This window comes from Ooceraea biroi, chromosome 7 (assembly GCF_003672135.1).
Source record: "Ooceraea biroi isolate clonal line C1 chromosome 7, Obir_v5.4, whole genome shotgun sequence".
In the NCBI taxonomy this organism is placed as follows: domain Eukaryota; kingdom Metazoa; phylum Arthropoda; class Insecta; order Hymenoptera; family Formicidae; genus Ooceraea; species Ooceraea biroi.
In genome coordinates, this window is record NC_039512.1 from 10,085,240 (window position 1) to 10,105,847 (window position 20,608).

The following is a 20,608-nucleotide window of genomic DNA, read 5'->3' on the forward strand; positions in this document are numbered from 1 at the left end:
GGGGGGGGGGGGAGTGCGTGGTGACGGCGACGACCACGGAGTGGGGATGAACACGCCGGCGCCTCAGTACCGCGGTGTCTGTCGGGGCGTTCGTCTCGCGACGCGCTCTTCGCTCGGAATTGTCCGGTCGTCGTCGCCGTCGATCTCGGCCGTTCGCGACTCGTCGCGCCGAACGGAAGCGGCAGAGAGAAAGAGAAGCCATCATCGGCCGCGCGCTCGCTCTCTCGCTCGCGAGGGTGCCGCGTCGCTTCCGCGGCGAGTAGCGAGGCTGGCCAACACCGCGGACGCTCTCTTCGGCGGAACGCCCGCGCCGTAACCCACCAGCTGTGTCGCGCGCTCGCGACGCAAGTGCATGCGTGTGTGCGCGGTCCCGGTTGCATCGCCGTTCAGTGTTTGCGGGTCGCGGGCACGAGTCGAATCGCCGGGATTCTCGTTCTTGCTTTCGCGTCGGCCGATTCGATTCTTCTGTGCGAGACCGACGTTCTCTCCGCCGTGAGCCCGTCAGCAACGCGAAGAACAAAAGGGGGACAGCGGAGCGGGCAGAACGAGTAAGACCAGGAACGACCGAGAGCAAGGGGGAGAGAGAAAGAGACGGAGCGTCGGCAGACAGACAGACGGACGGACAGAGGAGAGCTACATACACGGAGACTTCGTATCGATCGAGAGCTGGTCCTACTTCACGTGAGTCGATGAGAGTTTTGTACTACCATATACGCATTCGCTGTCTTTGTCAGCTTTGTCGGTGTCACTTATACAAGGGTGGCGGAAATGATATGGATGCGCGACATTGCGTTTCCCCTCCGTTCGTCGTTCGGCATGGCGTTGCTTCCGTCATGAGAAATCATTAGGTTCGAGTCACGTGTGAAATATAATAACAAGCAAAATAACATAACCTAAAACGATAATTCTTGGAGTAGAATAAAATAAGACGATCGGATGTTAAGATAGATTAAATTGAGTGTGGATGAGAAAGACGTTTGCATCTTAAACCTAGAAGAGAGATCGTAATAATATATCTCTTTACTTTTAATGACAAGTAATGGCGAGTAATAGTAAGAATTAAAAGTGTATTCTCTTCGTGGACGTTGCATCGCGTGACTGTCGTCGGTAATACACGATCGTTTCTTTTTTCTTCTTTTTTTTACGCCTTGAAATCAAGTTCGCGAAGGGGTTAACTGCTTCCCCTTGTTATCCGTGTATCTTCTGGCTACGTGCGTATCGTCTGACATGTTACTGCGTGCATACGCGATGAAGTACACTCGTTGTCGTCAAGTAATCGAGATAACACGAGTAAATTGTCGGGTTAAGTTGGCTAACGCAATCGATATTTTTAGTCGCGTTCTACTCAAACGCTTCGGAGTTTTCTCGATTCTTGATATTTTTCAATAGTCTGATACACAAGACAAATTAATTGTCCCTATATCGTATTATATAATTTTACGCATGTTCTGTTTTCTATTATTTTATAACAGTACATGTAATATCTTTATTAAGAAAAGTTTTTCTTTTATTTATTTAAATCGATAACTATTGTCAATTATTGTCAGTATTAGTTAGTAATGTGCGACGTTAGCGCCTTACTTTAATCGATTTTTTTGGTCGCATATTTTTCTTGTCACGCTTTCCACACCAGCTACACTGTAGAACGACAGGAAACGGAATTTGTTACTTGCTGCGATTTGAAAGTTATTCGAGCAATTCGAGATTGAGTCCGTCTTCTCGAACAAGAAGCGTCGACAATCTCGATTACGCTTAAACTGTAACGACTAACTGAATTGGCATGAAACGCATGAGCACGTTTCGGGCGTTTCTTGCGAATCTTCGCACGCCCGTATTTTCCGTCGCATTATCGCACTAACGGTTAACATTCGTGCCGGACGTGCTTGCACGTGCTCCTCATTCGTGTAAGTCGCGCTAGTGATATACATCTTCCAGAGCGATGGATATTATGCTGCACGACGGGACGTACCGTCGCTAATTAGACATGCGCCCTCGAACTCGCTCTTCTGCATAATACCCCTGCGAGTCGTACTTTTATTGCACGTGAGGTCTAATTAAAGTGGCGAAACAAAAGCCGCAGGATCCGACAGTAACGCAGATACGCTCCAATTTAACGTTCCGCGGATATCTGTTCATTCGGTATCGGGATTCGATTGAACCATCGATACCTCATAGGTATAATATCTGTGTGCTTTGTGTTTCCTGCTCGTACTGTAAGATCGGATACTCAAAAAACTGCAGGTACTGAAAAAGGTGTCAAAGAATATCTTTTTATCATATCGCTCGTGCGTGCGGTAATAACTTCCGCAGCAAGGAAAAACGCACGATGAGAAAATCGATGCGATAATTATCGCAAGTTGCAAATTTCTATAAAGTATTAGTATTGGGTTGGCCAAAAAGTAATTGCGTTTTTTTCCAATAGATGGACATACATATCTTGAAATGTAACTAACTTCATTCTAAACCGCAAATTCATTATGTAGGTTAACAATTCACAGTTCAAGCTTGTTTTAGAAAAAGAAAGCACACGATTTCGTTAACAATTGTTTGTTTGCCGTCGATTTCAAAATGGAAAATCAAAAAGAACATTTTCGTCATATTTTGTTTTATTACTTCCGAAAAGGGAAAAACGCCGTGCAAGCTCATAAAAAGTTATCTGATGTATATGGCGAAGATGCTTTAAAACTGCGGCAGTGTCAAAATTGGTTTACTAAATTTCGATCTGGCGATTTTAATGTGAAAGATGCACCACGCTCAGGAAGGCCAATCGAGATTGATGATGACAAAATAAAGGCACTGATCGATTCCAATCGGCGTTTAACGACCCGAGAGATTGCCGAGAATCTTAACATATCGAAATCGAGTGTTGAAAACCATTTAAAACGACTTGGATACATAGATATTTGGGTAGCACATGAGCTTAAAGAAATTCATCTCACTAAGCGTATTGACATCTGCGATTCTCTTTTGAAACGTGAGGAAAATGATCGATTTTTGAAACGTATGATAACGGGCGACGAAAAATCGATCGTCTACAACAACGTCAAACGAAAAAGATCGTGATGAACCTGTTCAAAGCACTTGAAAAGCAGATATTCACCAAAGAAAGATTATGCTGTCAGTCTGGTGGGACTTTAAAGGTATTGTGTATTTTGAGCTGCTTGCAAGGAATCAAACCATTCATTCAGACGTATACTGTCGTCAACTGGATAAATTAAATGATGCCATCAAACAGAAACGTCCAGAAGTGGTGAATCGCAAAGGTGTTGTGTTTCACCATGATAACGCTAGACCACGTACAAGTTTGGTCACTCGTGAAAAATTGTTGCAGCTTGGATGGGATGTGTTACCATGATGTTACCACATCCACCATATTCGCCAGACCTGGCACCATCAGATTACCATTTGTTTCGTTCTTTGCAAAACGCCTTGAATGGTAAAACCTTTACTGCTGATGAGGATATGAAATCGTTGTTGGAATTGTTTTTTGCTGAAAAAGATAAGAACTGTTTTGAGCGCGGAATCATGAAGTTGCCTGAAAAATGGCAAAAGATAATCAAACAAAATGGACAATATATTGTTTAATAAAGTTTTTGTTTCCCATGAAAAATTCGCCTTTTATTTATATAAAAAAAAACGCAATTACTTTTTGGCCAACCCAATATATTATATTATACTCTATACTATTGTACGATCGTCTGGCACCGAGAATTGTGAATCTCTGTACTCGATGTCTAACTAAAGCGCAGGTGAAGCATTGCTGAAAGGAATTATTGGGTTGTAACGTATATTCGTCCTGTTTTTTTAATGTTGCTAATAACGAATATATGTTACAATCCGCGTTATTAAAAACACTAAAAAAACGAGACGGATATGTATTACAACCTAATATTATGTTATTTATGTTTCGAATTTCGAACTTGGCCACTGCCAATCGTATTCGGTCGCACGTGATATTTGACGTGCGAGTGATGACGTCACTTCTTTTGAGCGCCAATCGATATTTGCCTTTGCCTAGCTTGGTATAGCGAGTTAGATGCAACTTTCCATGCAGCACCGGTCTATTCTTGATCGATCAGCGGAATAGACGTCACGAGTCCACGGCGTTTTAGCAAACTTCGGCGTCAACGGATGTTTGTTTCCGCTTTAGCGAAAGTCTGCGCGGACACGTGGCAGTTGTAAAATAAAATTCAGGAGAACTTCCGAGAGACAACTATTAATCTCTGTAAATGCTGCTTTAATTCATTGTTTTTCTTGGACGCGTGCTTCTTTTTATGATCACGAAAGAATTTCGTGGATGCAACTTTTGCCTTCTTACATTTTGAAACCGAGCTAGAAACGGGGAATTAAAAGATATACCAATGTAGTTTGAATTAATATAATTTCACAGTTGTGGCTTATTTTGAAGAAACTTTTTGATGCAAAACGAGCTTTCTATTACGGTTTTTCAGGATTTTTCGCATTTCATATCTGCCGCAGGTAGAGTAGGATTGAAACAAAAGTCAGTGAGAAAAAAGTAATGCGTTTCAGTTCGTTACGGTTTCAGACAGATAAGCGCCAAATGCTTAAAAAAGAACGCTTCCAGTGTTCTGACTCAGGAATTGTTCACGTTTTCTGCTGATAACATTTATCATGAAATTGAAATGAAAAATGACAAAAAGAAAGAAATGGGAATCAGTTTAAAACATTTTTTCTTTTTTAATTTTTTTAAGTTCTTATATGACCTGTAAAATTACTGTTTCTGAAAAATATGTTGAAAATACCCAGGATAATATAAGACATTAAAAACGGCTAAGTTTTGAAGAACTGAGTTCACAGAATTTTCCTTTATTTTGTCAGTTTGTTGTCTCGAATAAAGTATAATAATATTCTCATTGCGCAATGATCTAAGATGCGGTTTTACGACTCGAGAATTGAAATTAGAACAATAGATTTTACAATATCGTGAACAACTTGACTATATATTGCGTATTTCCGCGAAAGTAGGACATTATTCTGATCTTTGCTTCGCAAAAAGGAGAAAGCTGTATGAAAAGCGCAAAGTACTGCGCATTATTCTTCACACAGATGGTATATTCGCACAGTATTTCATCTGAGAACGTAACAGACGCACTCAACGTTAATTCTCCCAACATTCTCCATTAAACTTGCGAACAGTCCAAGCAAGTTTCCTCTCTTAATAGAACTTTTAATGAAATCTTTTAGCGTAAACCATGTTTATTACCCGGTGAAATAATCGGATATCGTCCGAAGAGTAAATATCCGAGCGCATTCTGTATCGCAAAACGTTCCATGAATTCATAGTACGGGACTCCATGTAAACATGCAACTCGCGATTCGTCAGGTTCGTCCTTTGTATCTCGATTATTCGATAAAGTTGAGAAATCGATCGGCCCGATCGCGTACATGCGGTTGGATTTGAGATACCTTTATCGTCGCCGACCATTGGTGAATTAATCCCAGCGCGAGCGCTTGAAAAGTTGAATAGCAAGTTCCGAATATAAATCTTGCTTGTGCTCCGCGCGCGGTACCAAACGCAGATATAACTTACGGGCATTAGTCATTGATATGATCGATCTCGGCGGTGCGGTAACTAATCTCGCGTGACATACCGTGATCGCTTGACCGTAACATAAATTATCGTCCGCTAATTAGCCATTCTGTCATTTACTCTTTCTCTTTCTATCTCTCTTTTTCTTTTTCTTTCGCATCTGGAGAGTTTCCTAAAACTGCGAATTTCTGTGTTAATTTGATGCGTCCTTCTCGCGGGCTGATTTGTTTGTCGCGAGTTTACCAACTCTCGTTGCAAACATTTGTTGTTCATGAACGTGTTTTCGTATGGAAACGAAACAGTACGACAACAGAATAAGCGATGCAACCGTGCTTCGATTCCCAATTGAGTCAAAATATAAACAATATATGGAGAGAATTTTAGTTGAATAATATATCACGCTTGTAATGAAGATTACTATATTTGTGTCGTGCCACGGGGATATCTATTAATATATTGATATCTAAGTTAAAGCTGGAATTTATATATTACAGCGATTAGTTAGCAATGTACTTGTTAAATTTAATAAGAATATTTATTATACATAGAAAAAGTGGTTGTAATTTTGTAAATTACACGATAAATTTTATTTTATTAATTATTTTACGTTATATTTTATATTATATATTAGAAATATATTTTCAACTGAAATTTTCGCGCGTATCGTATCATCGCGTTTCGTAATGCCTTCTCGTCAACAGATTTTGCGCGCGATGGAAAACTCGAAGAGAATTACGAGTTCTCTTGTTCCGCAAATTGGGATTCGGCTTTTGTCACGGAAAGCCCTTTACAAGTGCGCGAGATAGTGTTCTCTCAATTCGTAATAGTCGGAGGATGCAGCGCCTGGTGTATTCCGCAGTGCTGACCCATACCCTAGGGTGCTACCAGACTTGCAAGACAGGTAGTGACGTCATCGACCCAGCTGCTTCTCTCTTTTGTGTTCGTCTTTCCACTCTCCAAGACGTTCGCCGCGTCTGTAGCGAGCGTAATAGCTCGAGGCTTCGTTAAATGTAATACGCGAGAACGTGTACGTGCTAGCGAAATATTATTTCAAGAGGGAGCCGAGTGAATCCTCCATTTCTGATCGAAGAAGCTCGCCAAATTTATTTTGCGGATTATCAAAAGGATATTGCGTTGAAACAATATTTTATGTTTCTTGTATTTTTCGGGTATTTTATATATCGTATTCGATTATTTGGCCAGATAAATTTAATATATACGAATTATGGATGTTAATTATACTTTTTTATTTTGAATATTATTCAGGCAGAAGAGAAGAAAGTGAGAATGGGTATTATTTCGTGGAATTAACACGTTCGCTCTACCACCATCACACTTGTGTGATAGCGATTTTATTTCACTTTTTTATTCCACTTCCGCAAAGACAAAGACAATCTGTCTTTTCAATATGAAAAATAAACAAATGTAAAACGTTCTGTAATGGATGGTTTTCCAATGTGTAATATTGTGTTAAAAAATTTCTACATTATCTTCAACATTTTCATAATTTAGGAGATTAAATGAGCAGTCTGGCTGTCAGACCGTTAGATTGAAGAAATTGCCTTAAACTGACTGACAAATCGATACAACAAGTTTCACGCTCTGTCGAGTGCAGTTTTTTCACACATTGCATAAAGCGAAGTCTAGTTGTTCGAAAGTGACATTGGACACAACGGGACTGCGTTAATACTTGAGACACGCGGGAGAAATATTTCAATTTGCCCGTGCAGGTACACTCATATCGCGGCTGGTATTTATGCCGTTTCTAGCCCGGCCGTTCGCTCGCGCTTATCTCGGCGCTGCAGTCGCACTCGTTGCGTTCTGCATTCATCATTGTAACGTCAGCCAAGTAGCAAAGATACTTGTCGCGATCTCGCGGGCATGTAGCTTCCTCAGCGGAATTCTCTCTCGGCGGTAGGTAGCCGCAGGGAATTGTCGTAAGGTAGAGCCATGGCTCTGACGTCATTGACCCAGCTGCTCGGCCCTTCGCCAGATATCGCGAAGCGCCAACAACGTACCGACAACGTAAAACGTACGAACGATATGCAAATCGCGCGCGTATAAAGTTATTATCCCGCGCTACTGAGAGATTGTTACACTTTATGCAAGCGCACTGCGTGACACGAACGCGATTCCGCGCAGAAATCTACGAATATAAATTCGCGTTGTTCCTTGGATTTCAGTTTGGAAAACTACATCCACTACAGATCACTTTACCTTTTATTTTTCATATTGAAAAAACAGAGTTTTTGTCTTTTATTTTTTATATATTAGAAAAGATATAAAAGATATGACCAAAGGGACGATCATTCCTAATTTATTCAACGATCATTCAATTCAATGAATAGGCTTTAGAAAACTGAGGACACATTTGATTTAAATTTTAGTTAAATAAAACTTGAATTTGGATAAAGATGGCAAAAAATATTAAACTTCTCGCCATTCCTAATAATCATTTAAGACTTAAATGTTTAAATTTCAATACTGTGAAAGTGTAACTGGGTTTTTAAGAAAAATTAATCATCCATTTCTATTAAAATTTAATTTTGTTAAAAAGATATTAAATTTCCTGGTATATATCTACTTTCTAGTTTGGCGAATGTTTCTCCATTGTTCTCGAAATTGTTCTCGCTGTTTCCTCGCTTCCTCATTTTACGGCTTTCCGTAATCTTCGAGTGGAGAATGCAATTGTACTAATGTGCAATTTGCATCGGTACGCGATCAGTACGCGAAACATTAAATTACGGGAGAATTACTCGTGGCCGCGTATCGATTTATCAAGAAGCAAACCATTCACGATGATTATCCACGATAAAACGTTTACAGTCTTATCGCTTTAGATCTGCGAGTGAAAAATAACGGTCTGAATCTGTTGAAAAGTTACGTGGCGTATAGATAGGACGCCATTGATATCAGATCTTGTCGGACTGTAATATACTAGCGATTCTAGCAATATGCATCTTGACTTCCTCAATTTGTAAATTTATATAATTTCTTCCTTTTTTAGATAATAGCTGAGATAACGTACTATATCAGAATTACTTATTCGTAATGGAAACAAGTAATTGCATCCGTTTGCAAATTTGTTTTGCAATATACGCGCGATGGATCGTAAACGATCATCCAACAGTTGCGTTCAGTTATTCTTTATATATTATAAATTATATATTTATTTATATAATTTATGTAGCAACAAATATTATATAATTAATTAAAATATTATGACATACACATATATACAAATTGTTATCTTAGATAATAACGTACGTATCGTTTTTAAACCGGAACTGAACTTATTTTCCATAAATCTCATATGTTTCAAGAATCTTCAATGAGAAGAGCGATAAAATTACAATATGTGTAAAACAACGAATCGGTGAGAAGCAAGCCAAGAGAAAAGTACGAATAATTTGACTAACTCGGCGCCACACAACTTATAATCGCGCTATTAAAATTAGTCAAGCTCACCGTAGAGATTTGCAGTCATTGCACGGCTTTGACTGCACCTAGCAATTGAACGCGAGCTGCAGAATGGCGGTTTGTTCTGTTCGCCGGAGAATATAATGCTTCAGCGCGCGAACGTACAGGCAAACGGGTACGATATCGGCCCGTGGTTGGACCGCGCCCTGGAATGTGCGCGAATTTAATATTGGCACGCGCAGATATAACGTATGGGCCACGCACGATACGCCAGATGGTAGCGGCGCTAAAACTAAACCGCTTCGTAGCGACGAACGTTTCAGCTGAAAATTTCAGTCGAAAATCATACCATCGCGTCTCTCGATAAGCGCGACAAATCGCACATCACTCGCCGCGCGTCGCCTGCAACAAATGTTTCAACGAATTAAGCTTTAGGATACTGAAAAACGAATTCTAAGCGAGTAAGTTAAAATTTGGGAAGATATGCCGAAAAATATCCAGTATTGATCCAAAGCGTTGGTCCGTGATGATGCGACGTTGTTGATTGAAAATAACTGTGTTATTTGTTTGTTATTTACTGCGCCCGCATGATTGATTTAATTCAACGCGTTTGTATTTCAGTTTTAAATGGATTACACATTACAATTAGATTTGGCTTCCAGAGCCGCGTTTTTGTCATTTCGCTTCCGACATTTTCACTTTGTCAGGCAACCAGGCAATCTGATTAAAAATTAGTGATTCTTGCCACGATTGTCCAGTATCGTAACATGAATATAACTTGCATGTAACTTCTCATCGGTCTTTTTAACACTTATGCCCGATTCCACCAACGTCGCTTAATTTTAACCGTAGTTTAACTCACTCTTCGTCTCTTTCTAACTACCTGCCTTAGAAAGAGACAAAGAGTGAGTTAAACGACGGTCAAAATTAAGCGACGTTGGTGAAATCGGGCCTTAGACTGCTGCGTCACCCATATATGAGTGATGATTTAAATAATCTAAATAGGAATGATTTTATTAACTATTTATAGAGATTGAATTCAATATTTCAAACAATTCACTATTTAGGTAGAGGAGAATCCCCTATTACGAGATATGCTCCTAATATGAGATAATGGGGTTTCTGCTAAACTATTGAGCACCATCTGTTAGTTCCACCATGAACTTATTACTCTTGGTGTAAAATGTATTTAGTGAAAAATTCATTGTTCGTTATTGCGTTTAGCCTTTGCAAGAAAAGGTTTGTGAAATTGTGAACATGTCAAAGGAACTTGAGGTAAGTCTTTAAACCTTGTTTATTATATAATAAAGAAATGGTTGGCAATAAATTCAGTATGCAATGATAGAGTAGAATCGTAGTAACAGGAAAATACGCAATTTGTTGAATTGCTTAATTGTAGAGGTTAGATTTCATGATCGCGAAACCGCTAGGCATGTGGCTCGTATAATGAGATATTCAGGGTACTCTTAATATGAGATAATTATTGCTCGAATATGAAGATTATGTAGTGTAATAAAAAGAAAGAAAATACTACTTAAGGTTAAAGAAAAGTTAATACGAATTTATATTACGAATTTTTGTGTATTTAATTTTTATAGAATCTGACTATGGAGGTTAGAGAAACGAGGAATCGTGAAGATTCGGCGAAGGCTGTGGCAGCAGTATTTTTATAAAACTATCTAATAAAGTTTTTTACTTGCAATACTAATGTATTTTGCACTTTTAACACCGATTTCTCGAGGTATCTTATATTAGGAGCACACTTTCTCGATCCTGCGTAAAGCTGTTTTTTCAAATTTTTTTAATTTTCAGAAAAAATAATATTTAAATTAGATTTTTCATTTGACCAACCTAAAGCTTATTAAATTCTCTTCAAGATAACGTATTACATTTTTAAATTCTGCCTATAGATTTCCTTACATTCGGCAAAATCGATATGGTATCTCATAATCGGGGACTTTCCTCTATATATTGAATGAAAATAAAATATTACTTACATAATACATATCAATGTAAAAAACGAAGCTAACATTATCACGAATTCACGAGAAATTAGCGCTGGACAGTCGGAGTGTTAACTTGTAATGAGAAAAGACGATTACTTTGAATGAAAGGTTAAGGGTTAAAAAGGAATTAGACTTAAATTTTCCGAGGGATTTATACTTGAGAGAAAGCGTGCAAAGTATCGTACGCGTATCTCCCACGTACGGTTGCTGCGGTTTAATTGATTTTCTACCTTTCGCTCGTCGAATTAACCTGGCACCGGACTCGGTGGACTCCAGAAATAATCGCGGATAGAACCGTGCCTTGCGCGGCTAGTATAAGGTATTGCTCCATCGAGTCGTATTTTTCTTCCGGATTAATGCGCTAATGAAACGCGTAATTAAACTCGCACGACTGCAGATGCGGATGGGCGCAGGTAGATGCGTTTGTATAGGTGCGCTCACAAACCGAGTAGATACGTTATAAGCACGATTTAATCGATTAAACCTTATTCTTCGAATATTCCGATGTTGATTCTCGTACTCGTATTGCCGTACTGAATGCATGGCGATCACGGTGAATTCTGCTAGAACACTCGACCTGCTTAACGGTCTATAAAATCTGCAACCTGAAAACAAGTTGCGCAATCATAACAATCGCGCGATTATCGAAATCAGATAATTTCGCCAAATTGAGTTTCCACGAAGCTTCAATCTTCCGCTGTTAGATCCGCAGAATTATTGCTTCCGTGAAGAAGTGTCGCGGTATCTCAATCGTTATTGCAATAGCTCATGAATCATTGCGTGAGATGACTCCGCACCGAGTGTAGGAGTTTTATTATACAGTATTACCCATGGAGGTTCGAAACGGTCCATAAAATAGGAATAAAGTGGTAACCAATAAATCATGGACGTGCGTATACGTTCGCAAAAATATCATTTTGTCCATTTCATTTTTGAGATATTTATTCCTTATTAAAATTAACTCGATCATTTTGAATTTTCCATTGTTTCGAGTCGCTTATATCAATTCTGATTTTTTTCCGTACTCATATGTTACTTTCTACTAATGTCGGATTATGCAAAATAATAGTTTCGGATTTTTCGGTAAAAGAATTTTCTAAAATCGAAGCATTAATCTAGAATAAAAGCGTGGCAATTTAAGAGGTAGCAGAGATATCAAATAAAAAGAACTAAAGATATGAAAAATAAAATCGTTTGTATTGCGCCTAAAGAAGCTTGACTATGCAAACCGGCTCACTTTTATTCGAAAGATCCGAAAGTACCTACTTGTTGCGTGATCGAATATTTATGCTATTAATCTGAAGTGCTTCTGAGACATGTCGCAGAATTTCCAGAAAGCAAACAGGGAAACGACAAAAGAGCGGCAATCGTTTGATTCGTAGAAGCAATCATTCTTGCACCATAAACTGAAGCGTGCGCCTTGCCCATTTGCGGCCGATTTTTTCTGCAAAGAGCCTTGCTATCTATCAATCATTACGTTCGCGTATGAATTCATGCGAAGGCGTCAGGCGATCACCGAGGATAATCAACTTGATCGATATATCGCTTTGTAAGTGTAAAACAACAATTTCTGCAACAATTTGTGTTCGTAGATATCATAATTGCGCAGACCATGGCGAACTGCGCAAATGACTTCGCCTCTGGACGTTTACTGTTCGATTTATCGATAATTCAGGCATATAATTTGTAAATATCTGCATATTATAAGCTTTGATGTTTAATCGAGATTCTCACGATTTAACGCGCGAGTCGGCTCGTTTTAATTATATTCGATGAATTCATCGAGTAGAATTAAAGCCCACGAATCGCACTCCGATGCAATCACAATTAGAGAAATTACTTCGATACGACTTTAGCTTTCGCAATTTTGACATTACGTTCAATGACAGTTCCGTTATCGTTACGTCATCGACATCGAATATGAAATAGGTGCGTCCTACACACGCCTATGTGTGCACACCGTATATGCATATCCGTTCGCGTAGACGTGAGAAAGGTTTGGCTTTATTCATCGTTACGCGATCACGAATCGAACGATTGCAACTGCCATCTACTTCGATCCATCAGTTAATTATTGTAACATATATTCGTCCCGCTTTTTCAACATTTTTAATAACAGAATATGTTACAACCTATATTATTAAAACCTCAAGATTTTAAAACCGCCTACATAAAATACTAAAACATAATAAAAAACAAGAAATAGCAATCTTGAAAATTGCTATTAGATCATTAATCCGGGTCGCCTCTCGATGACGATACCGCTCAACGTATAGCAATGTTTTGGAGAATTTGGTTTTTTAAAAGTTGCCTATATCTTGCTATAAAATTAATATGCTATGTTACGCTGCTATAAGTACGTGTTTAATTTGATTTATTACTATCTAGACGAGATACGGATTATTTAATTAATAATTTAATAGAAAATAAATAAATGGACGATAAGTTATCGAACGATTAATTTTCCTGAAGATTAATGATGACTAATACGATCAGTTTGTGGGAGCAAGCCGTATTCGCTGAATTCAACTTCAAGTGAACAAATCTTTACTATACCTCTAAATTATTCTTGCTGTTTTCGCGGTGGCTGATGCTATTTCAAAATGCTATGTAAATCTCGGCGCGAAACTATTTCCGCACTCGTGTTTATACAATTTTTCTCGACCCCGTGGCAGTTATTGCCCACGATGTAACAGGCAAATCGCGTTTCGTCGAACGCGATTCTTAAATCCTCAGAGCTGCTTGAACGCGTTCGACGACGGTATTGTTACCTTCGCGTGCGTTGCGCGCGTTTGCAAAGAATGACCAATCCACGTTTCCATGATCCAAATTTAAACGAGAAGCACGAACGGAATGGGCTTTATGCCGGCAATCAGTATACCACTTCCGTAGGCGGGTATCGTCGAGCCAATCGGAGTATTGATTTGCTTCTCGATAATCCGAACGTCAATAGCTCGGGTCGAAAGATCATTCGGCGATGGCATGGCCATCTGCGCATTATCGTATGTTATATCATTCCAAAATACACTGCTTGAGATAACAACTGTAATGTTTTCATCTACCCGATATCCAAATTTTCTTTGAATAATATTGTTATTGGCATATATTGGGTCGTCCGGAAAGTTCGTGCCGATTTTTAATAGATGGCGTTGGAACATGTCTGAATATATCAATGTTATTGAAAACATACGATTTATATACATATGCTTAAAGGTGACATTTCAACGCATCTTTAGGAAAAAAGTTGTTTCAGATAAATTGATTCGTGTCAGTTTTGTACTCTTTTCAAGATGGAAGAAAACAAAGAACATTTTAGACACTTGATGCTTTTCTATTACCGGAAAGGCAAAAATGCCTCACAAGCAACAAATTCGATATGTTCTGTTTACGGAGAAGGCGCTTTAGCTGAAAGAACCGTACGTAAGTGGTTCGCTAAGTTTAGAGCTGGTGATTTTAACCTTAAAGACCAAGAACGCTCGGGCAGACCCTCTACTACTGATGATGACCAAATCAAGACACTGATCGAGAATAACCCGCGCTACACGACACGTGAATTAGCAGAGATACTGAAAATATCGAAAACCACTGTCCACGATCATGTAGTGAAGCTTGGTTACGTAAGTCGCTATGATGTATGGGTTCCGCATAATTTGGCCGAAAAAATTTAATGGATCGCATTTCCATCTGCGACTCGCTGTACAAGCGCAACGAAAACGTACCATTTTTGAAGCAATTAGTGACGGGTGACGAAAAATGGATCATTTACAACAATGTAGAACGAAAAAGATCCTGGGGTAAGCGAAATGAACCAGCATTAACCACTCCGAAAGCCGGCCTTCATCCAAAAACAGTCATGCTCTGTGTCTGGTGGGATTGGAAAGGAATCCTATATTATGAGCTCCTACCACACAACCAAACGATAAATGCAGATAAGTACTGCTCGCAACTGGACGAATTAAAGACAGCGATTCAGGAAAAACGTCCAGAATTAGCTAATAGGAAGGGCGTCGTGTTCCATCAGGACAATGCCAGACCTCATGTTTCTTTGACTACCCGACAAAAATTGTTGGAGTTTGGCTGGGATGTGCTACCTCACCCACCGTATTCACCAGACATTGCACCTTCAGACTTTCACTTATTTAGGTCTGTGCAAAATTCTCTTAGCGGCAAGAACTTCGACTCTTTGATCGACATAAAAAACCACCTTGAGGAATTTTTCGCCGAGAAACCTAAGAAGTTCTGGGAGAATGGAATCTTCCAGTTGCGTGAAAGATGGACAAAAGTTGTGAAACAAAACGGTGCATACATAAGTCAATAAATATTTATCGACATAAAAAAATGTTGCCTTTGAATTTTCCTTCAAAATCGGCACGAGCTTTCCGGACGACCCAATATTAAACATGTCGGTATATTAAATATTTCCTCATTATTTTTTGACATTTAATACTAGATTGCGTTTGTTCTAAAGAATAAATGAACAATTTTCTTGTTTGAAGTTTAATTTACATAAAGATTCTTATTCTCATTTGCTCATAATTAAAAATCAGTGTATTTGAATCATTTTGTGGAGTAAGTTCGGTCGCAAGCTACGTCGAATTCAAAAAATGTGCTTATGCAAGATGTTCAACTGTGTCAAACCGGAAATCCAAGATTTTATCGGTCGGCAAAAATTTCAGTCCCACTATTGTCGCGTCCCTGTCTGTTGCAACAAATATTAGTTTAATCTCACGAGTGACCAAAAATCAGGCGAAATATATTCGGCAAAATATTTACGCAAATATCTCGTATCACGATCGCAAAGGATTAACGTGCGCCATAACGCAAGTAACTCCTGCAGTATGTTTTACCTAACATGGTGATCCGTGCGCTCCAACATCAATAATTAGCATGAAGGATAGATGCGCGCATAGCCGTGTATACGTATATCTTCCTCATTAACGAGGTTGTTTGTTGCTTTGTGCATGGTTAGAAGATAACATATAGGCGATACGCATTGTCGACAACGCCAAATAGTTGTTTATCAACAAGCATACCCATATTTGCCCACATATGACTAATTGCGCCACTGATGTGGTATTAATGCAATATGCATCGAGCCGAGTAACAAATGTCAATATCTGAGGAAACGTTGATCGCTATTTCCGCGAGAAATAAAAATAGTAAACTGATAAATTGCTTGTACATATTCAGAGAAAAAATGATTAACTATAATCATTTTACTATGCAATTATAGTCGCAAATACCGAAAACTTTTTTCTCAGGGTAACTTCTGTTTCTTTCGTTGATACTTGGCGCTTAAAACACGCAAAAATACTTTAGCGATTCACTTTTGCGCACATTTTCTTATAAATATTTTACGTTTAGCTTTAGAAAGTCGTAATTGAACGTACATGTATAAACAACTGTTCGTTTGCAAAAGTTGTACGAACAAACATGTAATTTGCTCAATTCGTTTCTGTGCTTGAGAATGGTAACCGTTTATCTTTTCGCTTTTACGTTTGTACTCGCCTTGTCTGGGGTGATCTCTGAAAGCGTTGTCTTCTTCCCGATTTTTATTCAAATTAATTAGTTACAACCAGTGACCCGTTACGATATAAAACGTTCAATCGCCCGTAATCATCGCATGCGTGACTCATGGAGACGCTCTTATTAAACGGTGCTTTGTCTTGCATTTGCATATGGTAATTGATAGGATTTATCGCGGGCAGCCTAACGTGACGCTTTTTATGGCACCGAGGTCGCGTAACGTAAATAAATTCTTTTTCTCTATTCGTGTAACTCGCTGTGCGACATTGAAACGATAAAATGAGTGATAATGTAGGCACGGTGAAATGCAAGAAACACGTAAACATCATTGTCAGCGTTTGATTAGTGAACCTTCGCGTTTTGCCGAGTTCATCGTGTCCGTAAGTCATCACGTGTTCCTCCCTGTTTCACATTATATTTTTGCTTTATTTACATATGAAATTTATACGTTTGTGTCGCGTATTTGTGTCATCTGATTTCTAGGTGTCATTGAAGCAAATTGTCACGAGTCACGAGTATCGTTGAAACGCTTGTGTGATAATCACTATTTATTATAATACGAAGCATTAACAAAGATTAAATTTGTTAAGCGAACTTTGCGTCTGAATGTTGCTCGTGTTGCAAGCGTTATAGCAGAAACATTGCGAGAGATTTGTACGATACTAGAAAGCTTTTCCACGGTTCGAGTCCCACGCTCTCGCTGTTCCCTTAATTTATCAATGACGTCAACGTAATTACTCAAATTATGTCGTTTACGTTACAAATTCCGCACTATTTCAGTCAATTGGAATCAGGACGTTGAATTCAATAAAGATCGTTTTCGAGATGAAAAATTTTGAAATCAGAATTTTGGAAAATTGCTGCTCGGTTTAGCAGCATTATCTGTCTTGTGATGGTAAAATAATTTCCACGAAATTGTCATTTTGACACTATCCACGTATCATATAATTTTTACGATGCAATTTCCTCTAATGGAAACATATATAAGTAGAACACGAAATGTATCTCTTCTAATTTTTCCGCACATTTTTCTGAAGTTTGTGTAATGCAATTCTAATTCTTAATTCACTAATATTAACTAATTGCTTGAGCGGATTATAATTGAGCAATGTTTTAGTATTACCATAATTGCCGCAAGTAATTGAATCAAACTAATAAGATAATGTGTTTGACTTGTTATAACAGAACATAGTGTAGCTTGTTAAGTGAACGCTGCATAATTATGTTTCTCTCATTACAAAACTGTTCTTATTATATAAACACATCAGTATATGTAAGAAGCACGTGCAGAAAATGATATAATGGAATTATTAATAAATATAACATTTATTGACTTATTGTTTGCTATAGGAATGGGAAAATAATATAATTTTATTGTGTAACATTATTGTGTAATGTGCAATCTCAGACAATTTAAACAATAAAATTGTGTTATTCTGTATAGGTGCATCTGAGTTATTTAATAAAATGAATGTAGGCAGTATTGTATATTTTACAAAATTGTAATTTTAGCTTTTATTAGCAAATTAACAAACATTGGCAAATTCGAAATATCTATGTGTATTTTTCACAATACTACGAGATATGTCCAATCGATTTGCATGATATTGCTGCGCATTTTCCTGCACATCTCAAATAGACTCATCCGTTGTAAATTTCAACGCTGTTATTCCCGATATAAACCGTGTGATTTACAGACAGAACTGGCAGCTGGCAAAATGCGATTGAATCCATCCTCATGCCTAAATATTCAACTGACTCCTGATTTGTCAATAACAGAAAGAATAATAAAAATCGGACAAACCATTACTCAATCAATTTTTGACATCGTACATTGAAAATGGCACGAGTAATATATTGCACTTAAATTACATTGTAATAAGATAATTAAACTTTTACAATTTGTTGTTTTGCATCTCTGAAGTGTGAAAAGTGGAAATCAATGGTCTAAATTAAAGGATGATTCCAAAATTACCTGTTATCACTATTAAAATAGAGTAATTCCTACATTTCATGTTAAACGTGCTCTTATAGCATCTAAAATTCAATTGATATCGATTTGGCATAGTTCAAGCGGATTTCCGCTAAAATTTTCAATCGAATTCTCTCACACAGACACTATCGATTGTTCTCGTTTCGCATAAAAAAACGAAAGCACTTTATCTGGTTATACATGTATATAATGTGTTTAATTTTCTATATATCAATGTCAAATGTGGTTATTACGGAATTATTAAACAAGAATTTTAAAAATTAGAAATGCAGCTCTCGAAATATTTGCAAAGGTGCATTGATACGCGATATGTAGCGCGCGGTCGGTACTTGAAAGCTAAGAGAGCAGTGAAAAACAAAGTTAAATGAAAAGGATAACAAACTAATTAAACTACTATCCACCACCGAAGCTTGAAGCACCCGGCGTTGCTTCCGCTTTCCGGTCTTTCTGGCCGCCCTGTTCCTCTCTCTTCGCGAGATTACCATCCGTTCCTATATACATGTGCGGACAATATGTGTACAACGCAGAACATCTACGTCTGGATTATATATGCAATACATGCTTGATTGTATATAGAAGCTTTGTGAATACCGCACGCACACACGTTACGTACCTTCCACATCGGTGTAAATAATCTGGATTTGACGTGTGTGTATGTATGGAAAGGGAAAAGAACTCGCTTGAATTTAATAATTTACAATAATATAATAAAAGAATAAGTTAATAATATTATAATGCTAAAGTCTGAGTTATATAATCTAAATTATTATTGTCTCCATAAAAATCATATTGCATTAAATATAACATTATATAATATCATCACATTGTTGTATTACGTATCGCAGAGCTTCTTACAATTCGCAGCTTTAGGAAACGTCGAGAACAGCTTTTATTCTCTGATAATAATTTACCAAATTTTTAAAGACGAGTTTGATTAGCCATTTGGCGTAAACATATTGGGTCGTCCGGAAAGTTCGTGCCGATTTTGAAGGAAAATTCAAAGGCAACATTTTTTTATGTCGATAAATATTTATTGACTTATGTATGCACCGTTTTGTTTCACAACCTTTGTCCATCTTTCACGCAACTGGAAGATTCCATTCTCCCAGAACTTCTTAGGTTTCTCGGCAAAAAACTCCTCAAGGTGGTTTTTTATGTCGATCAAAGAGTTGAAGTTCTTACCGCTAAGAGAATTTTGCAAAGACCTAAATAAGTGAAAGTCTGAAGGTGCAATGTCTGGTGAATACGGTGGGTGAGGTAGCACATCCCAGCCAAACTCCAACAATTTTTGTCGGGTAGTCAAAGAAACATGAGGTCTGGCATTGTCCTGATGGAACACGACGCCCTTCCTATCAGCTAATTCTGGACGTTTTTCCTGAATCGCTGTCTTTAATTCGTCCAGTTGCGAGCAGTACTTATCTGCATTTATCGTTTGGTTGTGTGGTAGGAGCTCATAATATGGGATTCCTTTCCAATCCCACCAGACACAGAGCATGACTTTTTTTGAATGAAGGCCGGCTTTCGGAGTGGTTAATGCTGGTTCATTTCGCTTACCCCAGGATCTTTTTCGTTCTACATTGTTGTAAATGATCCATTTTTCGTCACCCGTCACTAATTGCTTCAAAAATGGTACGTTTTCGTTGCGCTTGTACAGCGAGTCGCAGATGGAAATGCGATCCATTAAATTTTTTCGGCCAAATTATGCGGAACCCATACATCATAGCGACTTACGTAACCAAGCTTCACTACATGATCGTGGACAGTGGTTTTCGATATTTTCAGTATCTCTGCTAATTTACGTGTCGTGTAGCGCGGGTTATTCTCGATCAGTGTCTTGATTTGGTCATCATCAGTAGTAGAGGGTCTGCCCGAGCGTTCTTGGTCTTTAAGGTTAAAATCACCAGCTCTAAACTTAGCGAACCACTTACGTACGGTTCTTTCAGCTAAAGCGCCTTCTCCGTAAACAGAACATATCGAATTTGTTGTTTGTGAGGCATTTTTGCCTTTCCGGTAATAGAAAAGCATCAAGTGTCTAAAATGTTCTTTGTTTTCTTCCATCTTGAAAAGAGTACAAAACTGACACGAATCAATTTATCTGAAACAACTTGTTTC

General features: G+C 38.3%; 1 protein-coding gene across 3 annotated transcripts in view; it reads left to right on the plus strand.

Moving 5' to 3' along the window:
* The first annotated feature begins 71 nt into the window (after positions 1–71).
* The window catches only part of LOC105282868 (ankyrin repeat domain-containing protein 50), a 68,523-nt gene continuing 47,986 nt past the window's right edge, over positions 72–20,608 (plus strand). For all 3 annotated transcript variants that reach the window (XM_011345161.3, XM_011345163.3, XM_011345162.3), the window contains exon 1: positions 72–681. The gene's annotated coding sequence lies outside the window, so the exon portion shown is untranslated. The remainder of the gene's footprint in view (positions 682–20,608) is intronic.